This window comes from Oryzias latipes, chromosome 6, assembly GCF_002234675.1.
Source record: "Oryzias latipes chromosome 6, ASM223467v1".
In the NCBI taxonomy this organism is placed as follows: Eukaryota; Metazoa; Chordata; class Actinopteri; order Beloniformes; family Adrianichthyidae; genus Oryzias; species Oryzias latipes.
In genome coordinates this window covers 15680035-15705799 of record NC_019864.2, presented here as the reverse complement: position 1 = coordinate 15705799, position 25765 = coordinate 15680035, and the positions used below count along the sequence as shown (strand labels likewise).

Sequence of the window (25765 nt, the reverse complement as noted above, 5' to 3'; positions counted from 1 at the left end):
GGATTAGATTTATTCTGCGCTTTTCCAGACGCTTAAAGAAATGTGCCCATTATTCATTCACTCCTCATTCATACTGGGTAACTACTGTTGTAGCCACAGCTGCCCTGGGGCAGACTGACAGAGGCGTGGCTGCCAGTTCACACCTACGCCTCCTCTGACCATCACCGGGATCATTCATACACTTTCAGACACCAGTGGAGCTGCACTGGAGGCAAGGAGGGTGAAGTGTCTTGCCCAAGGACACAACGACAGTTGGTTGGGGGGAGCAGTGATTGAACCACCGACCCTTCGATCATTGGACGACCTGCTCAACCGCCTGAGCCACTGCCTTCTTGGCCAACAAAATTTGTGCATCAGTGTAGGTGCAGAATATTTTTGTTGTAGTTGAAGAGTCTGTGGTTGTTGTAGTAGTTTTTCAATATTAATTTATCTTTATGAAAAAACATTTGTGCCTTTAAAAAATATTTACACTTGTGTGAAAAGGTTTCTTGAACACCTTGAAAAATGATTTTCTGTCTTAAGAAATATTTGCCAGGTTTTTAAAAGGTGCATGGATGTGCACAAGTTATTTTATTTATTATTGTTGTTATTAGTTTTTTTTAACGAATGCTCACACACTGATTCACACACAGTTACAACCTCATGAAAATTTAGTCTAAATTCATTAGCGAGTCACTTTTCCCCATGTCATTATCTGGCAATCAGCTGCAATCTCTTAGGCAATCGGAATGCTTAATGTAACACAGATAAATGAAAAATATATTTCCTTTGGTTTATTTGTAGTTACATTTCATTAATCATACATTGGGATGACTCTCTTGTGTCAGTCTATTATTTCATCATGTAAACAAGCTGTAGTAAGAATTGAAGGATACAAATTTCATTTTTTCTGCTCTTACCCCAAGATGAATTCTGACATTTTTGGAACATGTTGTGCCAGTGGATCCACAAGGAACATTTTCTGTGATAACTGCAAAGCTGTTCTCAGATGTTTTATTGCCACAATTATTCTTTAAAAGAATTAAGAAATTAGTTTATTTTAAAATGTTAATGTCCGGCAAAAATGTTTAAACATGAGCAGTTGACATTACATTACTAAAAAAGCTTGAAAGAAATTAAACAAAAGTTTTATGGACAGAATACATTTTTGAAAATGCTGATGTCAATAATTCTTAACTTTGATATTCCTAAACAGAGAAAAAAGTCATTGAGGTGCTTCAAAAGAAGAAAAACTGATCATTTTTATTAGCTAAACATTGAATGTACTGCTTAGGACATAACACCCCAGATCATTTTCAGTATAACTGAGAAAACGGAAACTAATTATGAAACTCTTATTTTTTTTCTTACTAAGACGTTTTAATTACCTTGGTGGCAACGTAACTACAGAATCCTTGAAATCCATATGTGCGCTGATCAAAGGTATTATAGTGACCACTTCCATAAATAACACAGGTTTGTGGACATCTTTTTCTTGTGCAATCCCATTTTCCACTTCTGCAGGTACTAGATTTATCAGAAATGATTAGAATAAAGTTTTGATTTTTGAACAAAACAATTCAGTCTAATAGTCATGTTTACTGCTTTTATTTTTTTAGACATCTGAAGTGTGGCCTTACCATTTGTTGCACTGGTTTGAAATTTGTTGACCAGGATTGAAGAGATGACCGTCATGCTGACACGGGCAATCACTTTGATTCACACAGGAACCTCTGCCGTCATCAAGAAGGCCGACGGGACACCGGCAGCCAGATGCACACTCTGTGAAGTCCTGGAGGGAGGACAGATATTAATCAGAGGAAAAGTCAAATTTCAAACCTGTATTTGCATAGCTAACAACTTAACCCACATTTCACACAAACATGTCTGATATGCAAAAACAAATGACTTACACATTCCAAACTCTCCACATTTAAACAGCTCTGAGCACACTGCAGATCAAGTTCTTCCTTGGTTGCAGTGGAGCAGTTAAAGAAAGTTTTTGGGGACGGACACTCTGTGACACAAGAGGAAACTTTATCAATGTGCATTTTATCAACCACTAATGTGAATTGTGGACAAAAATGATAAAACGCACCTGCCAATTGGGCCTTCCATAAATGGCAGTGGAGCTGTCCATTAGTGCACACACTACAAAAACCAAAACACAAATTGTGTCAAGACACAAAGGTTCAACAAAGAAACCTAAAAAAAAAAGTAGTGAAAACTTCAATGGTGTATGTGTGTGTGGGGGAGAGGGGGGACGACTCACCAGTGCTCGTCTTTGAGGGTAACAGACTTTCCTGCCTGGATGTAGGCTCCATTGTGATAACAGGAACATTTGTCAACGGTGACACAAATGTCGTCTTCATTCAGATAGAAACTGTCAGCACAGGAACATCCATCCACAGGCAAAAAGTCAGAGGAACAGCTCTGCTGGTTTGAGCTCAGGGATCTGCATGTCAGCTGGCATCTTTGGTGTATGTAGCCAAAGATCTGAGTTTCTGGGCAGGTTGTGTATGCTGCTATTTTGGTGAAAAAAACAAAGAGTGGTCACTTAACAGATGTATGTCTTACAAATGGAAAACGGGTGAAATAAGGAAAGAGCGCATCCAACTTCATGTACCCAACTATGTACATTTACAGAAGTAGAAAGATTGTTAGCAGGTGCATCAGTCTCATAGTATTTTCCATCTCTGTAATAACTGGATCAAAACAGCCATATTTTACAAATTTTCACCAAAAACAGCCACTGCAAAGGAACTGACAGCCTGACAGAAAGGTCAGAAATGTGCTAAAAACAAAGTGGAAAATAAACAACCAGCTCTCTAAACAAGAAATAGCTGTAAAACAAGAAACAAATGCTGACTATGCATGGCTCCATTGTAAAGATGGAATTAATACATAGTTTACTTCATGCCTTTTTCCAGAAGAAAAACTTTTTTAAAACGCAGACAACAAAAATTATTCAACTTACCTGCAAAAGCCACAATGATGTTCAGGTGTGCAAGGTTGTGGGGATTTACATGTAGAGCAAGTGTCTCAGAAGATATCACAGGGTGTATAAAAGCCTTTAAAACATTTAGCCTTAACATAAAGAAAAACTCTTACCGCACTCGCTTCCTCCCCAGTTTTGTAGGAACACCCGCTTTGCAGCACAAGCTCGAGCATAAGCAGAGAAAACAGCACACAGACAGGCCTCTGTCTTTTCACAGCTGCAGGTGGAATACAGGCATCGCTGCAGAACACAAAGAAAACTCTTAGACGTAGTTTTTTTTATTCAGATCCTTTGAGAAAGTCTTAAGGTGTACCTTATAGAAGGACTCAGGATCCACTACTGAATGGCACTCTGTGAATGTGCCGTTTGGATTTTTAAGGGATGGGCACCATTCTTTGGCATACCTCCCTGAAATAGATGAATGGTTTCACATGGGCACTGATAGATTTTCTTGAATAAACTTCCAATTTAGATTTTATTATTATTATTTTTTTTACCATTTTCACTGTTGAGGGAACATGGGTCATCAAGTCTTATGTCAATGTTTTTGCAAGAACTATAAGTCTTCCAAGAGTTAACAAAAGAGACTGCTGTTCCTTCTACTATGCCCTGAGAGGTCCTCATGTCATCAGAGAGAACATTGTTGAAGTCCCCACATAAACCTGGGAAAGTAAACATTTGGATCGGAGAATTAGAATTAGAAATGGCAAAATATGTTTAGATTTTCTACCATATTCAGCTTTCCATGAAAAGTTGCAAAATCTGTTGGGATTAAGTTACAAAAAAGTTTTGTTTCTCGACTGAGTTTTTCCGAAGATATTCCGAAGATATTAAAGTAAAAAACACTTTCAAAAGAATTTCACAGAATTTTTTAAAGCTAGAGCATACAGTCTATTTGTCCTATTTGGATATGCATGGGTGGAAATAAAAATGTTATCTTCATGTCTCTAAACGATTTAGGACTTCCAAAAAGTTACAACAAAAGCTATATATTTTTTCTGAACAAAGATTTAATGATGAAAAAGTGGATATTTTAGAACATTCTAAAACTTACCACTTGTATTTGTTTTGTAATTCTGTTCTAAGCTAATGTAGACTTGCATGACAGGGGTGTGCTGGATCTGAATTTGCAACCCAAAACTAGTCTGAAGCATTATGTGAAAGGAGGAAACATCAAATATGTCGATATCTCCTACAAAAAAAATGCACAGAACCAGATAGATTGTTTGATTTTTCAACTTCCTTTAAAATAATAATGTTGCATTCATTTACCTATTATCTGACTCACCTGACTGATAAGGCAGAGTTACTTGCTGCATATTGTGCTCAACTTTTCCGTCTGCAGTGAATACCAAAACCTGAGCAAACATGGAAAAATCAGTCAACAGTGTTGCAGTCATCATCACCTGGGGCCTCATTTATAAAACTTTGCGTAGGATTTTCATCAGAAGTGGCGTACGGATTAAACATAGGACGTGCGTACGCACAGAAATATTCGGATTTATAAAACCGTGCGCATGCACATCCTACGCATCTTTCCCTTAATAAATCACAACCAATTCTAAATGCAGCGCAGCTTTTGCGGCTTCATGACACGCCCATAGTTGCCCATAAATAGTCCGTGAAACGCCCACAAATGAATATTCATTGATTGCGAAATCATGGCAAACACAGAGAGGAAATCAAAAAAACATAACTTCACTCGATGTGAAGTAGAAGTTATCGTTTGCGAGGTGGAAAAGAGGAGAAAAATGTTGTTTGGAGGGCACAGTGTGGGCATTACTAATGCCAAAAAGGCACGTGAGTGGCAAACGGCGGCAGACGGCGTAAATGCTGCAGCCTCACAAGCTCGGACCGTGGCCGAAATAAAAAAGAAATGGTCGGACAACAAAGTCGAGGCAAAAAACGTCTGGTGCTGCATCGCCAGAGTGTGGGGGGGGGGGGGAGAGATAACCCCTCTTGATGAGAGACTGGCGGCTATTATTGGGGAATCCCTTTTAAGTGGAGTGGTGTCTGAGGCGCAGGGGGAACACCGACGCGCCAGATGCACCGGGTGACACACCCCCAAAAGCCTGCAGAGGTCCAACAGGACGGCTCGAGGAAGTCGGAACCGGCTCATAAGCCAGTCGTCCTCGCTTGCCAGCAAGTCTTCTTGCTGTCTAAAGATGCGTTCACTCCGAATTCTTCCATTTACCACATCTTCTAAGAGCGCAAGATCAGCCATTGTGCGTCATTACTCATTGTGATGGGGCTTTTTATTTCCATCCATTTAATTGCATCTGACAAGCTACAGATGTCGGTAATAATCGACGTGGAAAAGGGAAATTGTTCAGCGAAAATGTAATTTCTTGTTGCTTTCTGAATGGTTGAGACATACGCCATACATCGTTTTATCAAAAATAAAACAAACTAAAGGCATATGCATGAATACCATAATTCCGTAGCTTATGAAGACATGTTTTACTATGTAAACAACTTTCCCTAGTGGACAATTAATACATCTAGCTGTCTATCTAATGGCATCTATATTTGCTCCGCCAGACGGACACATTAACGAGAATATCAGTTTTGTACATTATTTCGTTCTGTTAACTATATTATTTATGAGGATGAATTGCACAACATGTCAATATTGCAGAACATATTTCACTTTTCTTTTTGCAAATAAGTGTTCATTTGAATTTCTGTTGTAATTTTCGTTTGATTTTTTTTGTTTGTTTCACTGCTGATCGATCAAACGGTTGTTGGTGTAGGCTGTTAATTGTAAGACTTGCTTTGTGAAGTCTTCATATTATTTATGAGACGCAGTATTGTCATTTTCACATTCACGTGTTTCTTCCATCTGCCGACGGCGTCGCCGTTTCTCATTTCACCCGTTTTTGTGCGTACGCCTGGGTCAGAGCTTGCGTGAAGGACCGCACATTTTCCCATCAAGTTTGCTTTTTATAAATCTCAATTATTGCGTAGAGAGTGGCGTACGCCTTCTTTTGTGCGAACGCAACGTTTATAAATGAGGCCCCTGGACTTTAAGAAACAATAGAACTTGTTTCACACTCACATTGTTTCTGTCATTGTTCAGCAGGAATTTAAGAGTCTTTAGGCAGGTGTCATACTGTAGGTGTGTGCAAGGTTCCAGCTGGGCAAGGATCCTGAATGCTGGACTGGAGCCGACCTGAAAAGTAGTTACAGACGATTAGCCACACAAAAAGTTAAGACCTATTTTTAAACATAGCCTGGCCTTTTGCTACATCCCCCATCCGCTGATTCACCTGGCTTTTTACATTGACCAAAGTGTAAAGACACTCTCCATGGAAGGTGTAAGATTTCCCATCAAAAGTAGTGACATGTGAACCTTCCTCAACTGAACATTGAGCTGTTGTTAGAAGGTTATCACAGCTCCATTTTCCCTCATAACACTTGCTGAAAATGATAAAAAAAGAAGGTTATGAGAGTAAACAAGAGGAAATGTGCTTCACAACAAATTAGATAAAGGAGGAAAATACCAGGAAATTAAATTATAAGAGTGCATCAAAAGAAGTCTAAGGCAATGATTAATAAAATATACACACAAAAAGAATCATTTTGAAAGAAACAAAACACCAACATTGATATAAGTAGTGTAAAAATTAGGTTTTGCTTTGTTTCTGCTAATGTTACAATTTTTTACATTTACTTATATTCATTTCATGAAAGCACCACATACACAACCACACAATAATTAGCATTCATCTTTCTAGTTTCTATAAATTCCAGAGCGGTTAACACAAATTACAAAGCAAAGCATGATCCGAAAGGGGCATACAGAACACAACCATGAGTTAAAACAAGCTTACGTACATCAAATTCTACAATCCAAAGGTGTTTACTGAAACTATAATTTTTTACATACCATATCTCTTGGCCTTGTTTGTACATCTCTCCAGAGTTGTAGATTCTGTCGCGCTTGCATTGACAGTCGGACTTAAAAATGCAACCCTTCATAGAAATATCGTCAAAGACAGTTCCTAAAAAACATTTATACATTTTAAGTGTTAAAATGAACATCTAGTTTCTGATAAGAGCTAAATATAAAGAAAACCAACCAGGAGGACAATAACAGCCATCAATTTTATGTTCTTCACACATTGAACTTGTTTTTTGATGTGTGCAAGTATCCATGCAAGGTGAGCCACTCTCCTCAAAGACCATGTTGTACGGACACTGTTTATCTGCAAAAACACGTTTTTAAGATACAATTACATATGATTACTTATTCGTATTTATAGAAATAAATGGAGATAATCAAAGGTAGACAATTAAAAAGAAAGTTTACCACAAAACTGAGGTGACCTCCAGTTGGGAGGTTGTCCTCCCGCATGGGAGCACTGTCGAGAAAACTCTGACAGTGTACTGCAGACACATAAGTCATCTGAACTGTTGCTACAACTGCACATGTCCTGAGTGCAGGCCTGGATGAAAACGGCAGGATTAAGGTGTTCGGTGCAGGAGCTCCAAGAGTCTGAGAGGAACAAATCTTCACAGTGGCTTTGCTACAAGGGACAAAAAAGGACAAGTGATATGCAAGGAATCATATTTCTGGACAGAATTTCCACTGTTAAAACTAGATTGATTGAAAACTTACAAACGTTTTGCAGGCCTCTGTTGCATTCATAGCTTTCAATAGGTCCTCTTCCTCTTCATGTGGATCCTCGCATTCATCATTTGGAAGTTGGACTCTCTGTTTGTTACCAAACTCAATGGGACTGATTTCACGACCTGCGCAGGTTCGGTTCATGTTGTCACAAACTGTTTTTCCACCAATAAACAAACCAAGCTGCCATGTATACCATCTTCTATAAACTCATTGTTGCGGGGAGAACCACTGAAGTCACCGCAAAGACCACAGGTACGATTTGCAAAGTCCTCATCAATCTCCACCTAAAACACACGACAGAGTCTTACAATTATTTAAACATAATTTTTTTAACTTGAAAAGCCATATAAGACTTCATAAAAAATGCTTTAAATAAACAGAACACTTGATTGTGATCTAACTGAGCAAATCTGTCTGACAGGGAAAGACGGTTTCAAGGAAATCCCAAATTTTTCAGCCGTTAACACCCACATGTACCATAAATATTACTAGAACTCACTGACTCAACACGGAAATGAAAATTTTAGTCTTAAACTCAAACAGAAATGATCTTAATGAAAGAACTTTTGATTTTTACCAGGACTGAATCCTCATCATTCCACATGACGGTAAAGCCAAGTTTGGACTCGAGCTTAGTGTACACTTGACTTTTTTCCACTTTAACCCCACCGTTGTGGTACGGCAGCATTACACTAGTAAAACAAAAGTCATCATTCAAACAAACAAACAAACAAACAAACAAAATAAATATTTGTTAAACTCACAGAGTATGAACCTACAGAGTATTTAGAAAAATGCTGTACCTTGCTTCCTCGTTGACAATGACTGCACTTCTGCTTAATTGGAAAGACAGATCGTTGGCGGTGACCTTGATGTAACTGATTGTAGGGTTTCCATCAATCATTGCCCTCTTCAGATGCACTGAAAAGGCTTGATAGGATGAATGGCATTCTGAGACCAGATTGTATTCACACAAACCAGGAAACTGGTAGATGTAACCATCGAAGGTCTTAAAGTGCTCTCTGCCCCATGTACTGCAGACGCGGTTGATGTGGTTTTGAACTGGAAAAACAAACAAAAGAATGCATGCAGGAGTTGTTTTGAGACACGATTTTAAACCATTATGAAGATCTTATATACTATGTCAGTAACATTTTTTTCCAGTTTAAACATGACACACTCTTATGCAGAATCTGTAAATATCAACCTAGAATTGTCATATTGTATGAGATATTGGTAAGAGAACAGGCATTGGATGTGGAATATTGTGTCTAGACAAAGACTCTTAAGAACAATTCAAAAGAACCTCAGAGTACAAAAGTGTATTATTTTTAATCATTGGCCACTTTGGACAACAACAACAACAACAAAAAACTCCACAAGCTGCATTAACACACACCTTATTTCTGTTGCAACAAAGTGATTTTTAAGCTACAAGAAAAATAGTTGACCTAAACTTCCCTTCAAACTGATCATATGAAAAACTTCTGACAGCTTTTGCTTCCTTGTTATAGACAAACAATTATAAAATAACTTGGATTTTGCAGTATTGGGTAGTTTTAGTCATAATTCTGTGACAGCATTACTTTTTTTTTAATTCACCGAAAACATCTAAACTTTGATACACTGAATAGAAATACAGAGTCTCAAATAAACAGTCGACCTCAGTCAATTTAATCCTATTAACTAAGGTCGACAGTTTAAAAGATTATATTAGGAAAAACACACACTTGACATTAATTAAACTTATTTTTCATCTAAGATAGTGCAACAAATGAATAAAGGGTACTCAATTGTGAAAGTTAAATCTCATTATCCTTCTGTAGAGGTAATGTTTGGGCAGTGATCCAGTTTCATTTAACCTGAGAGAGAGCAGCACACACTGATTATGCACTGAGATCAGGTTGCTCTTGAAATTCAATCTAATTGTTTTCTTGCCTCAGTGAGGCATATTTACTCAAATACACAACTACAGATTTGTGATACATAATTGTTCCCCCTTGTTTTGTTTCGTGAGGCATGTCTCTTGGTAAATAAGCTCTTCTTAACAAAGAGTGTTTTGGCTTCCTTTCTATTTTTTTCTTTTTTTATTAAACTGTTTTTTGCTGTTGTTATTTTGGATCAATCCCGAAAACTTTCTGCAACTGATTGGTCTGACATTGGTTTTCTCGTTTATAGTTCATTTATTTTTGAATATAAAAGAAAAAAAACTGTCAATAGAAAATCCCCACTAAATTATCGATCATTTTGGTAATTTCATTTTTATTTTTTACTTTAATAGCGCATAGATGGAGATTCATACATATATTTCACTTCAAATAAAAGGCTGACCATACGTACCAGTTGCAGCAGCAGACAGTCCAACACACAGGGTTAGCCATGCAATCGCCCATTCTTTAAGCATCCCAGTTGTTGCCATGGTTGTGCTGATGGAGAGTCGAGCACCCCAGGAAGATGCAAGGTTATATAGCCCCCCCAATTGTTTGCAGTTTAGGAGTGGCTACCAAAAGATTCTGGGTGTCAACCTTTCCAGTTCCTTCGGCTATCGTATTTCCACCCATTCTTCTGACTACAATTCCTGTTTTTCTGTTATAAAGTCATTGCAGAAGTAAATACTCTAAAAGAGTTTGCCCTGCTTTTCCTTTTCCTTCCTTCATGCAGTCTTTAAAGATTAGTGTGTCACCTTCTGCTTAATGTTTAAAAAGTGTAGATCATTGGGATATAACTCAATACAAAAGGCCTCTATTTCCTCATAGAGTTTAACTAGTAACAAAAAATCTTGGGTTTCCCCGGGTTCAAGGTGAAGACTTAAAACCTGAGGATTTTATGATGGAATTATATCCATTTTAATACAAAATGTGTTAAATGTTATTGTCTCTACTGTTGTGCATTTGTTGTAAATGATCAGACTAACCTAAAATAAGCAAGTTGTAACTTAAAAAATATTGACATAGTATAAAATTAAGTCTCTGTGAGCACAAATGCAACATGTTCATGTTGCTTTTTGTGTGACTAATGAAGCAAAAATGTTAAATTTTTGGAAACATCAACTAACTGGCAAAATATCAATGAGCCCAACACTTTGACTGAACCAAGTTTACATTTTGGTGTCCGTACTCCCACATGAAAATAATGATTTTTAAATAAATAGTTGCAAATTACAGAATTTAACCCTCACTGTTTAAAACTTTTCCTATGCCCACTTTCATGACTGACAGAACTGCAAAGTTTCTCAATTTTATGTATCAAATGTAGACACAGCCACTAGTTGGAAGTTCCCAAACAAAGCTGAGTACATATTAACAATGCAAACATTTTTATTCTCAGGAATGATTGTCCTATGCTACACTGATATTTGCTTTTAACAAACAGGATTACATGTGTCAAAATAGGATGCTCCTCAGACCACAATTATGCTCAACATGAATGCCTAGAAACACACAATTCCATTGTTTTAAAAGTCTTCATTTATTTTTTCTTGTTTTAATTTCCTTTAATATATATTTGTGTGTGTGTGTGTGTGTTTTAAATGTGTGCATTTATAAATGTTTGGGTTTAGGTTTTTGATTACAGTTTATGATTTCAAATCAAATCAAATCAAACTTTATTTATAAAATAGCGCTTATCATGCATTTCATGCAGCTCGAAGCGCTTTAACATTAAAAACAAAAAACACACAACATTACAGTAAAAACCCAACCCACCCTACACCCTTCCCACTCCCCTCCATGAAAGCACATGACCCACGACAATGAATGTTGACTACCAATGCAAGTTAAAATAAATAAATAAATAAATAAATGAATAAATAAATAAAAAAGCAAGCAAGCAAGCAAACAAGCAAGCAAGCAAGCAAGCAAACAAACAGACAAACAAACAAACAAGCAAACAAACAAGGCTTGGCTCTGCTGTGAGGAAACGGCATTTGGGAATCTCTTCATACCAGGAGCCAGCCCGGCCACGGGAGCATCGCCACAGTGCCAACCCAGACCGGGACAACACCACTTCACAGCCGTGAGGCTGCAAAATTAAACCCCAGCCGCCCCAGCAAGGGCAAGAACTGCAACAACAGCCACCGGGCAAGCCGGCAACCCTGGCAGAAAAGACTCCCACAAGAAACACTGGGGCTAAAATCACAATAAGATACTAAAATTATAAGATTTATTAAAAAATAAATAAATAAATAAATAAAATAAAAAATAAAAAATAAATATAAAAAAAAAACTGAGAATAAGATGCATAAAATGAAATGAAATATAGTATAGAATATAGCCTATAATAAAACTAATAGAATAAATTAGCAGTTAAAATCAACTAAAAGCTAAATTAAAAAGGTGGGTCTTGAGCCTCTTCTTAAAAACCTCTACAGTCTCTGCGGCCCTGAGGCCCTCCGGCAGGCTGTTCCACAGGCGAGGACCGTAATGGCAGAACGAAGCCTCACCATAAGTTTTGGTCCTCACTTTAGGAACAACTAAGAGGCCAGCACCGGAGGACCTCAGGGTCCGCGAGGGCTCATATTTTAAAAGAATATCATTCAAATAAGAAGGCCCAAGACCATAAAAACACTTATAAACCATTAAAAGAACTTTTAAATCAATCCTGAAACGCACAGGGAGCCAATGCAGCGACTTTAAAATCGGTGTAATGTGTTCCCGCCCCCTGGTCCTCGTCAGAACTCGTGCCGCTGAGTTCTGCAATAGCTGTAGATTTGAAATAGACTTTTTGGGTAAACCAGAGAGCAGGGCATTACAGTAATCTAAACGACTGAAAATAAAAGCATGCATTAGCACTTCTGTGCTGGCAAGAGAGAGGAACGGGCGGACTCTGGCAATGTTTTTAAGATGATAAAATCCTGTCTTAACGACATTTTTAATGTGTGGGATAAAATTTAGCTCAGAGTCAAAAAGTACGCCCAGGTTTCTCACACATGGAGAAGGTTTAAAATTATGAAGATGTGGTAAAATCATCTCTCTCTTGTCTTCAGAACCGATGATTAAAACTTCAGTTTTGTCCTGGTTGAGCTGTAAGAAGTTTTCTGCCATCCACAACTTGATATCTAAAATGCAGTTTAAAAGAGTGTTGACAGGTTCAAGGTCATCAGGAGACACAAATATGTGGCTGTTTTCTTTAATTACAGACATAAAACTGTTTGTACCCTTTTAAATCTATTGTCTTCACTCATTCTAAGTTAAATGAAAAATAAATATATACACGTTTGCTGAATACAAACTAATGAAATCATAAGAAAAACATTTTGTGCGAAGAAAGCTTATTTCCCAATTTAAGAGCTCTTTGCTGATCTCTACCAGCAATTGATTGAATAAAGAAGAAAAAAGAGAACAAAAAAAAACTTTTTTGCAAATACAAAAATCAAACTTTAAGCTACAAACTGTGAAAAAAAAGATAAACTGGTAAGTAGCAACTTGGAATATTAAAAAAGTCGACCTTTTGTAAATAAACATACCTCCCTCTATAGCCAATACACATTTGCCCACCAATACATCTTAAATACATGTTTTTACCAAATAACACGTTTTTAGAGGGGAAAAAAAGGTTTAAAATCCAGAAACATCCCAAATATGCAGTTTTTCTGTAGTTTAGTCCTTTTTCTTAAAACTGTCCAGAAGACCAGACTTATCACTACCACACTGTGTGATGGTGGACATTTGATGAATAAATTAAAAAATGACAAACTTTGAACAATGGAAATGACAAAAAGGTGACAAAACAGATGATCTGACATTGTTGAACTGAAACATTGAACAGAAATGAAAACAGCTGTGTCTAATTAACAACGGTGCAGGGGGACAAACAGAACATGAAGATCCAACTAAAGGGCACCATCCTTCCACCACCATTCCCCAAACAGGCAGGCATTAACATATTAACACTAGAAGTTCCGTAGAGCAGCCATTTGGCTTTTCTACCTACAATGTAGGGACAGCCAAGTGGCTGGATTAGTTAAAATTTACATGCCCAAAGAGCAGCCTTCAACATAGTTTGCACATGAACAGCTCAGCCATTAGGTTGTTCTTTTGGCATGCAAAAAGGACAAGCCAAGTGGCTGAGGAAGTTTTCACTTTTTCCCCTCACCTCTGTCACTTCTAGTAAGAGGTCACCACAGTTTGGTTTTTCTTTTTTGGCTGAGATTTATCGTTCATGCACAAGAGACACTTCTTTACCGACATAATACTGAAATGTTCAAGCAAAGAAATCATGTGGTCAAAGTCATATCTTCAACCCACTACTTGTCTGCGCATACTTGGTACTGCCCCAAAATCTCCTTTCTGCATTTGCCACATGGTGTACTTGTAGCAATCAACAAAGCGCACTCTGGCATTATTGTTCTTGCACTGACTATTCACCTGGCAAATTGCCCGTTTCCCTTTGCCAGGTATGGGAGCTTGTCACCAAAAACGGTATTCCTTTTTCAACTTCTCAGCTCCCGCATGTACTTGTGCAAGGTTTTTTTACTGATTCTGGAAGCTCCCAGTGAATTTTTCCTGGTTGAAAGTTTGATGCAGTTGGCAAGAACAAACCCACAAACATTGGAGATTGCAGGAAACCTGTCAGTCCCAACTTGTTCCATGCGCGTGCCCTTGACATCAAAGTGTAAATGCCGCATGATATCTTTGAAGTGGTTTCTGACCATAGTTTTTTTAGATCAGTGGATTTCCCATTTTCGCCAACCATCTTGCATCTTGCGTTTTGCATGGATGGAAGTTATCCCCCCCCTCACAAGGAGGATGGCAATGAACCCCATTAGTTCAGGGAGGGCCATGAACCAGCTGTCATCTTCTGTCTGACGTTCATGCTGAACAACACAGTCCCGAATGGTCTGAAGCATGTTCAGAGTGAGGAAACACAGGAAACTCTGTAAGCGAGTCGACACCGTACTTCTGACCAAAGCAGTTGGCTCTTCCTCAGCAGTGTAACATTCAATTGTGCTGTGATGGAGAGGCCTCCCAACCTTTTCTGAATGCCACATCGTGCCATCTTTTGCTTTTTCTGTTGGCACAGTGTGTCTCCTCTCTGTCGTCCTCTCTTTTCTGATGGCAATGAAATCTCCTCATCAGTGATCTCATTTCTGAGATCTGAGCAATGAAAACCTTCAGCAATGTAAAGTTATATGTTGTTTCACTTGTTTATTTTAATTTTTTTTTGTTTTTTGTTGAATTCTAGTTGAAACTACAAATTCCAAAACATGTCAAATAGGCCTCCTTTGCCTCCCCAGTCCAAGAAACATGTGGTTAAATTAAATGACTAAATATCTCATAGGTGTGTATGTGAGTGTGCCTGGTTATTTATCTATGTGGCCCTGCAATGGACTGGTGACCCATCCAGGGTGTACCCCTCCGCAGTTGCTTGTGACTAGCTGGGATGTGCTCCAGCAGACCCCTGTGATCCTGACCAGGATGAGCAGGCCCAGAAAATAAATGGATAGACAACTGCTAGAATCAGCAAATGAGAACAAGATGTTCATGAAATCTTATCAAAAGAAATATCAGTCTGAGTCCAGCTAAAGGACTTTCTCTTCTCCCTCAGAGTCAAATGGGTTGAATTGCTCCAGGATCATTTTCTATGTCTGCTCAGGGTAGTAAAAATAAGGCATCTTGGTTTTTCAGTTGACACACTGGGAGTCAAAGTTTGTCAGAGCTTGGAGGCTCTTTTGAAGCAGAAAAACCTCCCCCACCCTGATCTGAGCAAAGAATGTGGTTAGCTAGGACATGTCTTCATCCAGATGATCAGGTAGCTTAGTGCTGCATTTACAAATGAAAGGTGGCTAATTGAATGCTGTTGAATTAGTCATTTCGAGCCACCCAGCCATTTGGCTGTGCTCTGGACGCTGCAGGGGGAGTGAAAAATCCTGGGCGTTCTAGTGTTAAAGACCCACTACAATGACAATAAAATTTTTGTTTTTGTGTTTTTAACATGTTCTTGTGGCATTTTTCTGTTGATCGAAGACATATACATGGATATATGTAGCCTGGAGAAATGATGTTGCCTCACAGGACACAATGACTGGGGTTTTATACAGCAATTTATTCTTGTAAAAAAAATAAAAAATGCCAGACTTGCTCTCTAGACAACACAAAAAACAGGTGGTTCTGTGGCAACTGGATTTGTCAAAAGATTTATACAAAACTTTTAAATGGCAACAAATAAAATACGGCAGTGGACTAGTTCTTAGCTGTACTTCACATTTAGGAACACTGAAAATGGCGCCGCCCTCTCACACGGTACACAGGTGTAATGGTGCCCTCAATACCACGACTCTCGTTCTCTTACAACATCACAGATAACTTTCTTTCTTGAAGAGCTTTTCATTCATGCGGAAAAAACAACGGAGTCAGAACGCTAAAACAGGAAGACAGGAAGCCTTGTGTTTCTTCAAAATAAATGTTCAACGGTGACTCCCGCGACACTGCCCTCTACTGGCTAAACACGTAATGGCACATGACAGCTAAGTTGCAAAAACAGTCAATAGTCACACACAAAAAACCGTTACAATATTTTAAAACTATAACAAATAGAACAACCAGAGGGAATTGGCTGGCCAACTACCACTCTACTACATTCTCCCCTGCAAATAGTCAGTGCCCACAATGACTACACAACCTCAACAGAATCAAATGCACCTTGCAATGCTTTCTCATACAACGCTGTTCCCAAACTAGTTAATACCTGCGCTGTCATGTCCGTACTCACTGTAATAGCATTACAGGCTGACTTTGGCAAATGAAAAGGGTTCGAATGAGACCCTGCAGTTGTTCGCTTGCTTTTCCTAATGGCAGGAATTGGTGCTGGGCTGGCATTAGCGTCCACACTATCACTCTGTCTCAGCTCCGGTTCTGGCACCCGGTTCATGGCAAGCGACTCATTGTTCTCCACAAGAAAGTCAACCCCTTCAGATCTTCTTGAATGACTTTCATCTGGATTTTCTGAAACAACAGAAGCTGACCCCTCTATATCAGCACATTCCTGTGGCTGGCTGAAGTGAGGGAGAGGGTAGATATCCTCTACAACAAATTCAGGATCTTGGACCCTTGGTTCATTTTCAAACCCTGGCTGAAGACAGCTTTGCCACTCTTTCCTGGTTCTGGGTTTGGGCGCCGGCGGCACACAAGGTCTCAACTCTGACCTATGAATCCGTTTAGTGGGACCTCCCTCAACAGGTTCCACCGTGTGCGTTGTGCCTTGTATGTCCACTACCTTATAAACAGTTGGCCCCCAAGCATCTTGAATTTTGTGTCTTCCCAAAGGTCGGTGGCGCAACAGCACTAACTGACCAGTGTTTATCGCGGGACAATATACCTTCTTGTTAAGGTAAGAAATTCTTTCAGCTGCTTTTTGCTCTGTGTATTCTTTCGCCCTCACATGAGCCTGTTTAAGCCTTTCACGGTGAATGGACAACCAGTCCTGTTTGTGGTCGGTCACATGCTCACTTCCTAGTAGTGCGTCAACAGGAAGGTAGGGCTCAACTCCAAAAAGGAGGAAATAAGGTGAATAACCCGTTGTGGAATGAGGGGTGACATTATAAGCATGCACGACCTCCGGCAGGAACTCTGTCCATCGCCGTTTTTTCTCTGGTGGCAGTGTTCTCAGTAAATCATGAAGTGTTCGGTTGTATCTTTCACACTGAGCATTTCCTTGAGGCCTGTAAGGGGTAGTCCTGGATTTTTTCACACCATACAACTTGCACAGTTCTGCAATGATCTGACTTTCAAAATTTCTTCCTTGGTCAGAATGCAGTCTTTGAGGCACACCATACTTCATAAACCACTCTCTTAAAAGAATTTTGGCTGTGGTGTCAGCTTTCTGATCCTTTGTGGGAAAGGCCTGTGTAAACTTTGTAAAAACATCAGTCACAACCAAAACGTTTTCACGGCCATCTGAAGCTGGTTCCAAGACGGTGAAATCAACAGCAATCACCTCCAACGGTCGAGATGCCATGAATGCCTGTACTGGTGCATTGATCTTTGGCTGGGGCATTTTTGACAAAAGACATCTTTCACAGTTACTGATCCATTTATCCACATCTTCATAGAGGCCAACCCAGAAACATCTGTCCTTTAACAGTTTGACAGTCCGTTCTCTACCTTGATGGCCCATATTATTATGAACACTCTCAAGAACCTGGTCCTTGAGACAAGAAGGGAGGAGCAACTGCCATACTTCTCCATGGCAAGGCTCTGACACTACCCTGTAGAACAGGCCTTCTCGCTGCTGAATGAAACTCCATTGTTTCAACAACCTTTTTACAGGTTTTGACAGTCCTGCCCTCTCTTTTGGTGTTGGTTTCCGTTTTTTATCCCAAAAGACTTTGAACTCCTGGAGGGTGAGGTCATTTCTCTGAAACTCCATTAACTGAGCTCTGGTATAACCTGGTAATGTGGGAGTGTTGCCTTGTTCTTTTGTTCCACCAGTCCCGAGCTCCATTGCACGGATTTGCCTTATTCTGCAACACTCAAGACCTTTTTCAACCACATCCAATTCTAGTGGTGACCCTCCCCTGATCAGGTTACACAGAGGAATACAATCATCCAGGTCGGAATCAGGATCTGTTTCAGACTCCCCTGCAAACTCTTGTCTTGAAAGAGCATCTGCTGCTGCATTACAACATCCAGGGCGATATTTAACCTCAAAGTCAAATATTGACAGTTGGGCCATCCACCTCTGCTCTATTGCACCCAACTTCGCAGTTTTGAGATGACATAATGGGTTATTGTCAGTCAGCACAACAAACTTGGAACCAAGTAAGTAGCTTCTGAATTTTTCTGCAACAGCCCATTTCAGGGCTAGCAACTCGAGCTTCATTGCGCTGTAGTTACGGTCGTTTCTCTCTGCTGGACGTAACCTACGACTAGCATAAGCAATGACCCTTCTGGTGTCTCCTTGCTGTTGAGACAGAACAGCACCCAGCCCATGCAGACTTGCATCTGTCTCAACCATGAAAGGCTGTGTGAAATCGGCAAATCCCAAAATGGGTGCAGAGGTCAGTGTTTCCTTCAACAGTTCAAAAGCTGAGATACACTCAGGAGTCCACAAATCTCTCAACTTCCCCAACTTTGTCTTTGAACACTTGTGCACTACATCATGCAGTGGCCCAGCAATCTGAGAGAACCCTTTAATAAACTTCCGGTAATAACTACAAAATCCCAGAAAGGACTGTAGCTCCTTCACCGTGGTCGGCACCTTCCAATCCTTAACAGCTGAAACTTTGGACGGATCCGTGCCCACTCCCTCTGCTGAGACCTGATGACCAAGAAACTTCACAGAGCGCTGCAAAAACGCACATTTTTGGAGCTTCACTTTTAAACCAGTCTCAGCTAACCTCTTAAGAACAGCCTCAAGTCTTTCCAAGTGCTGATCGAATGTCTCTGAAAAAAACAAAATATCAAGATAAACCAGTAGGATCTGAAAAATTAGATCATTCATGGTAGCCTGCATAAGTCTCTGAAATGTGGCTGGTCCATTACAGACACCGAAAGGCATTCTCACATATTCATAGAGACCGAATGGTGTAGTGAACGCAGTTTTTGGCCTGTCTCTTTCATGCATGGCTACCCGATGGTACCCACTGGCAAGATCAATGGTAGAGAAGAACTTTGCACCTCTTAGAGCATCAAAACTCTCGTCAATCCTTGGAAGCGGAAACGCATCTCGCTTGGTCTTTGAATTTAATTTCCTGTAGTCAACACAGAGTCTCAGACTACCATCTGTTTTTCTAACCAACACAATTGGTGAGGCATATGAGCTGGAACTTTCTTGTATTACCCCTTTCTTCAAAAGTTTACCAATGTGATCCCTTACTTCACTGTACTGAGTGGGAGGGATCCGTCTGTATGGCTGTGTCACAGGCATGTCATCAGTTAAGTGGATTTCATGTTGCACTTTGTCTGCATAACCCAGATCCTCATCTTCTGTTGCAAACACAAAAGAGAATTTGTTTAACAGAAAATCAAGTTTAGCTTTCTGTTCTGGTGTACAGTCAACATTAAGCTCATCTAACACAGACTGGACATCTGCAGGTGAATCGGTAGGTTTGCTAATGCTTACTTCATCCACATCTGTGGCAATCCGCTTAAACTGGACTTCACAGATCTCATCACTTTTGACACTGTCAACTGGCATCAAAACTCCTAGCCTTGTCTTGGAATTTAACCAAATATCCTCATCTGACAAATTCATGACTTGAACGGGAAAAAGGTGCTTCTCAGATCCTACCAGAGTTGGTACAACAACCAAACCTCCAGGTAAGGGCACAGTGGTTGGCTCTAACAGCATTTTGGGCCCATTTTCACAAACAGTTCTAAGCCCTTTACACATGACAGTAGCAGCAGCCAACGCTGGAATGCGACATGGAGATTTACTAGCAACTCTAGCAAATGTGGTTCGAGTCACTACACTAGCAGTCTGCACTCTTTGAAAAATTTCCCTCCAACTTGACTCTAACCCCTTCTCCAGAGTGGTATCAAACTGACTGTGAACAAGTTCTCTGCACTTGCTGATAACATTCATGCCTAAGAGACAAGGAACAGAAGGAGAATTTTCTAAATCTCTTACAATGAGGAAACCCCTTTCTGGGATAGTGATCCCCATGGTCTCAACTTCCAGTTCCACATAGCCAATGTAGGGTATGTTCAGTCCATTAGCGGCTGTGATTTTTAGCCACTCAAAAGCAGGGTGCACCCTTGAATCTTTCCCAGACCAGTGTTTGTTGAAAAAACTTTCGGAAATTGTACTAACTTGACTACCAGTGTCAAGAAGACAAGTGGCTCCAACACCTTGCAGTTTTATCTCCACTGTCTTGCATTTTCCTACTGCTCGCTCCAAGACTGCTTGTCTGTCAAAGACTTCTCCTGAAGAGCCAACTGCTTGCCCCCGAATTGTCTGGCTCATAACAATCGAGGGTGAAAGTTTTCCTGTGCTGTTGGAGGGGTCAATGGAGTTTCAACTGACACTCGGTTGTTTTGGGGACACTTCCTGGCAATGTGTCCGGCACCTCTGCACTTAAAGCAAATTGGTTGACCATCCGGGGTGAACCTAGGCTGTGGCCGTGCTCTGGGTCCGGCTGACAGTGTGGGTCTCCACATCTCACTCACAGTAGTAGCCAGAGCAGTCAGGCTTTTGCTTAACTGAGTCAACTGTTCTCCTTGATGGGCAATAACTCGTTGAACCTCTTCCAACACTGCATTACGGTTATCTTGGCTAGCTGTCTTAATTTCAGAACACTGGACGTCTGAACTCTCGGACTGTACTTGGTAGCTTTTTACAACTTTTGAGCGATGTGATCTGTTATCTTCCATCTCCCAGAGAAGAGCTTCATTTCTCACATCTAACAAATTGGATTGTGGTTTCTCTCTGACAAGCTTTCTAAGTTCACGTCTGAGAGGTGCTTCCCTCAAACCTTCAATAAACTGATCTCTCAGGATGGTCTTTTCATCTGGTATGACATTTGGTGACTGCTTCTTTACAGAGTTCAGAATCTGTGAAAGTGCATGGGAATAATCACGCAGGTCCTCTCCTTCTACTTGTTTACGATTGTAAAACGTCTGCAAAAGCTGAGTGGTGCTACGTTTTTCCCCGAAAGCATTTCTTAAGTAGCCAAACACATCCCTGGACCCAACCGAGTGACCCTGCATACATAATCGCACTTCCTCTAGTGCTGGGCCACGTAAAAGGGAGAGTATAAAGTCACACTGCTCTTCAGGTGTCTGCTCTCTTGATCTTAGAGCTCTCTCAGTCTCTTCAATGAACTCCTCTAAGAACCTTCCATCTTTAACAGGATCTCCAGTAAAAACCTGAATTTGCCGTTCTCTGGGAACATAGATGTAGGAACGAGCAAGAGTATGGTTGCTGTTATCTCTCTGGGCCCTGGTCTCATCATTTAACCTGATGAGATCATCCCTCAACCTGGCTAGCTCTTCTAGCTGATCTTGTAACTCATTATTGGGCTCCTTACTGAACCGTAATGGTGCACTTGCACCCTGAGCTGGCATGTCAGTACCATTACTTGAAGAACCTTCATCTCCTGACCCAGACAACATAATAAAATTAACAGTCTTGAATTAGTACACTTTAGGGTATAATATATAAAAGTCCCACACTTGTGCTCAGGATACAGTCTTTGACTCAAACCACAGCTAAAGTTGACTTCTTGCAGATCTGGCAATCTTGATTGCAGGCAGGCAGATTGCAGTTACTCTGGAGCTCCTCAGCACGTCTCGCACTCGTGATCGCTTCCACCACAGTCTTTCAACAAGTCCTGCAGATATTTCCTGCAATCTTCACCACTGCCGTATTTTTAAACTAAAAGTAACCACACTGTTGCAAAAAATAATATAAATCAAATGAAAAAACAACTTGCTGTTTTATGTGACCCCACTCCTGGTACCAAAATTGTGTAGCCTGGAGAAATGATGTTGCCTCACAGGACACAATGACTGGGGTTTTATACAGCAATTTATTCTTGTAAAAAAAATAAAAAATGCCAGACTTGCTCTCTAGACAACACAAAAAACAGGTGGTTCTGTGGCAACTGGATTTGTCAAAAGATTTATACAAAACTTTTAAATGGCAACAAATAAAATACGGCAGTGGACTAGTTCTTAGCTGTACTTCACATTTAGGAACACTGAAAATGGCGCCGCCCTCTCACACGGTACACAGGTGTAATGGTGCCCTCAATACCACGACTCTCGTTCTCTTACAACATCACAGATAACTTTCTTTCTTGAAGAGCTTTTCATTCATGCGGAAAAAACAACGGAGTCAGAACGCTAAAACAGGAAGACAGGAAGCCTTGTGTTTCTTCAAAATAAATGTTCAACGGTGACTCCCGCGACACTGCCCTCTACTGGCTAAACACGTAATGGCACATGACAGCTAAGTTGCAAAAACAGTCAATAGTCACACACAAAAAACCGTTTCAATATTTTAAAACTATAACAAATAGAACAACCAGAGGGAATTGGCTGGCCAACTACCACTCTACTACATATATAAAGCAAAAAATTGTATTTCTTTGTATTTCTTTATTCAAATCAGGGGAATCAGGAGCAGATGGAAAACATTTTGTTTGAAAAACATCTTATCTTTTTATATAGAAAACACAGGGCAAGCCACAAGTGCCCTGTTTCACTCCAAACTGCAATTGTTAATTTCTTCTTCATGATTAATTATCAAACGGTTGGCACTTCTGTGAATGAAAAGAGACTTTATCCATACATCACTACCAAATTCAAGTCCCTGACAGGTCAAAGTCTGACCTGGTTTAACGTACTCACGTTCAATGGCTGAAAGCAGTTGTAGAAACTTGCATAGGAGTTGCGTGAGAGTTATGAATAGGAAAACCCAAAAGGTGTAAATACATGCGTTTACAGAGATTTTCTTCCACAGTAGTTGCTTGAACGCGTGTTGCCGAAGGTGGTGTGAACATAGCTTTACTCAGAGGATTCACTTATGCCAATTTTGTCAAGCAACCAACTGCTTTGGGCACAGGATAACAAACCAACTGTCCAGGCTGCAAGCTGGGAGTGCAGCCCCCCGTATGGTCTCATTCCTGCCAATATCACAGCATCATTCGGCATGGAGTATTTGGAGGATGATGAAAAACAAGAAGAAAATTAGTGAAGACAAAGTAATTGGCAAACATTTATACCATGGTGCAGGTGAATACTCAATTCTGATTGGCTGCTGGGTGTGGATTAAAAAGTAATCATCCACAGTGATAATACACACCTAAAAAACTAAGATAACAAAAGTTCAGATCAAACAGCTTAAATGTTCTATATCACTGAGCTGGTTTCTTTAAACCTGACTTTGGCTTCAGCATCTGGACAAAAACAAGCGGTAAGAGGTGAACTTTCTCTCTGAACTGATGCTTTATTTATCCCAACCTAATGATCAGCATATACATTATATCGCTTTCCTCTGCCGCTGCAGTCGAAGTCGCGCGTTGCCACGGTAACATGACAATGCGCTTCACCACGTAACAAATCGTCTGTTTTTTGTATAAAAGCGATTTAAACTGAAAAAATAACAAGAATAAATTACTAATAACGGATTGAATATTTATTTCTTTTGTAAGTGACCATGGTAAATGCAGGATAATGGCCTTTGAAGTGTGCATTATCAGAAATTAACGCACTTCGTGGAGGACGCTTTATGCTTCCACGACGTGCGTTAAGAGAGGGTTAATGGCTGCCAAAGTATGCATTATCAGAAATAATGCGCGATGTGGAAGCCTGAACAATCCAACGCCAAGCATCGTTTTTAGGCACGTGGTCATCCTGTGCGTCATCCTTTTTTAATGAACACCCTACGGCCAATCAGAATTGAGTATTCACTCGGACCATGGTATAATTTCTAATAATGCACACTTCATCGGCCACTATCCCTTACATAAGTGATGCTAGAAATGTTCTTTTGGTCAAACTTTTGTTTTGCTTCTCTGGTAGCGGTGGAGCAAAATCATAACATGCTGACTACTTTCAGTTTTCTGAGTTTATTTGCTTAACAATAAGAGGAGTTTGAGTAAACAGCATTATGTCAATACAGGTAAAGGATTTACAGTCAAGATCATAATCAAAGCAGCCATGCTGATGTGATAAGACACCTCCTTGAATAAATAACTTGCCGTTGCCGAGAAATGCATATTGCTTTCCCATTTTCAAGCTCCTGCATGTGGATGTGATCTAAACTCATGTTTGCCCTTGGAGGAGTTCATAGCTAGATTGGGAAGTGCAAAACATCTTGTTTAATTTTTTTTTATAAGCAAGTAAACAATCATCAGCAAACACAAATTTAAAGTTGCAACCAGTCAAACAATTGTTTATGAAAGAGTTTTCATAAGTATCTCCTGGGGTGTTATATGACTAAAAAAAACAGTTTCTAAAAAAACAAATCTGTTTGTTCCCTGCATATCAATTGTTGGAAACTTTACAAATCTTAATATAAACCTTTAGATCTTAATATTTCTGTCTTATAGGGGATTTGCTTGATAAACCAATATGAACTTTTGAGTTTAAACTATGGTCAATGCCAATTTTGTTTATTTTGTTTTTAGCAGCCCTTTTTTATACTTTCATTTGTTTTTTTGAGTGATAGTTAAGTCTGAACCTCTAAGAAAATGATTGTTCACAAAGCACCAACTAAACAAAATAACAAGATATTGTCACACCTATGAAAATAGCTAAAATCCCTTTTAAAAACTATATAGATACTATTAACAGATTTCTTAAATAAAAAGAGCTGAAAAAAAGAAAATAGATAACCGGTAATATGCGTTTTCATCTATATTTTTTCATTTGGTATATGCTCCAGTTATTGTTACGAATTGTTTCCAGGGAAAAAAAATAGAACAAACTCAGGAGTGCAAGACACCAGATTTATTTAGTTTTTAACTTAAAGAGCCCAGGCCCCGGAGAAACACAGCCAATGTACGGATGCTGAGAAGAAAGGAGAGGGTTAGTGACGGGAAATGACCTTGATTAGTCGGAGCAAAAACAGGCTTACTGGAATGAGGAATGTGATCCACAGGTAGAAGAGAGGGGCGGAGTGAAGTCCTCAGTACAGCAAATGGATGGAGGTGTGACTCCAGACACAATAGTCAGAAAAGACAAGGACACTCGTAGCGTGGTAGAACTCAGGAGCCTGGGGCTCAGTCACAAGCACCCTTGATTTCACAATCCAAAGAATCTCCAGCAGGTTTTCTGGGAAATAGTTCCAAAATTGCAGAGCTCCAGGGATTAATGAGGCTTGGGGCAAAATGGTGTGGCAGGGAAGCAGGCGCAGACAACGGCCGTAGCAGCATGAAGCTGAGAGCAGAGGCTGGAGAATGGGATGAGCAGGTTAGCTGGAAGCCAGGCTGAGTGGCGAGCAGACAGGTAGACAAGCTGGCTGTTAGAACAGAGCAGGTGAGTTGACTGAATGCTTGCAGAGCAACGATCCGAAAGGGAGAGAAGGGCAGAGGAAGTGATTTATAGGAGCAGGCACAGGTGGAGAAAATCAGACAATTAGCAGCAGCAGGGCAGCTGTAGCCATGACAGATATTTATTTAGAAGATACGATGGAAATATTTTTAAAAATGTTTTATGTTCTTCTGTGGATGCAAATGAGTCTGTGTGTAGTACCTGTTTTACAAATAAGTA

General features: G+C 39.9%; 1 long non-coding RNA gene across 1 annotated transcript; it reads right to left on the bottom strand.

The window, feature by feature from the left end:
- Positions 1-4039: 4039 nt before the first annotated feature.
- On the bottom strand, positions 4040-6146 carry LOC101166622. The gene is made up of 3 exons (XR_002873403.1): positions 6036-6146; positions 4266-4335; positions 4040-4169 (listed from the first exon to the last, which is right to left on the bottom strand). It is a non-coding gene; the product is annotated as an uncharacterized LOC101166622 (long non-coding RNA).
- Positions 6147-25765: the final 19619 nt, after the last annotated feature.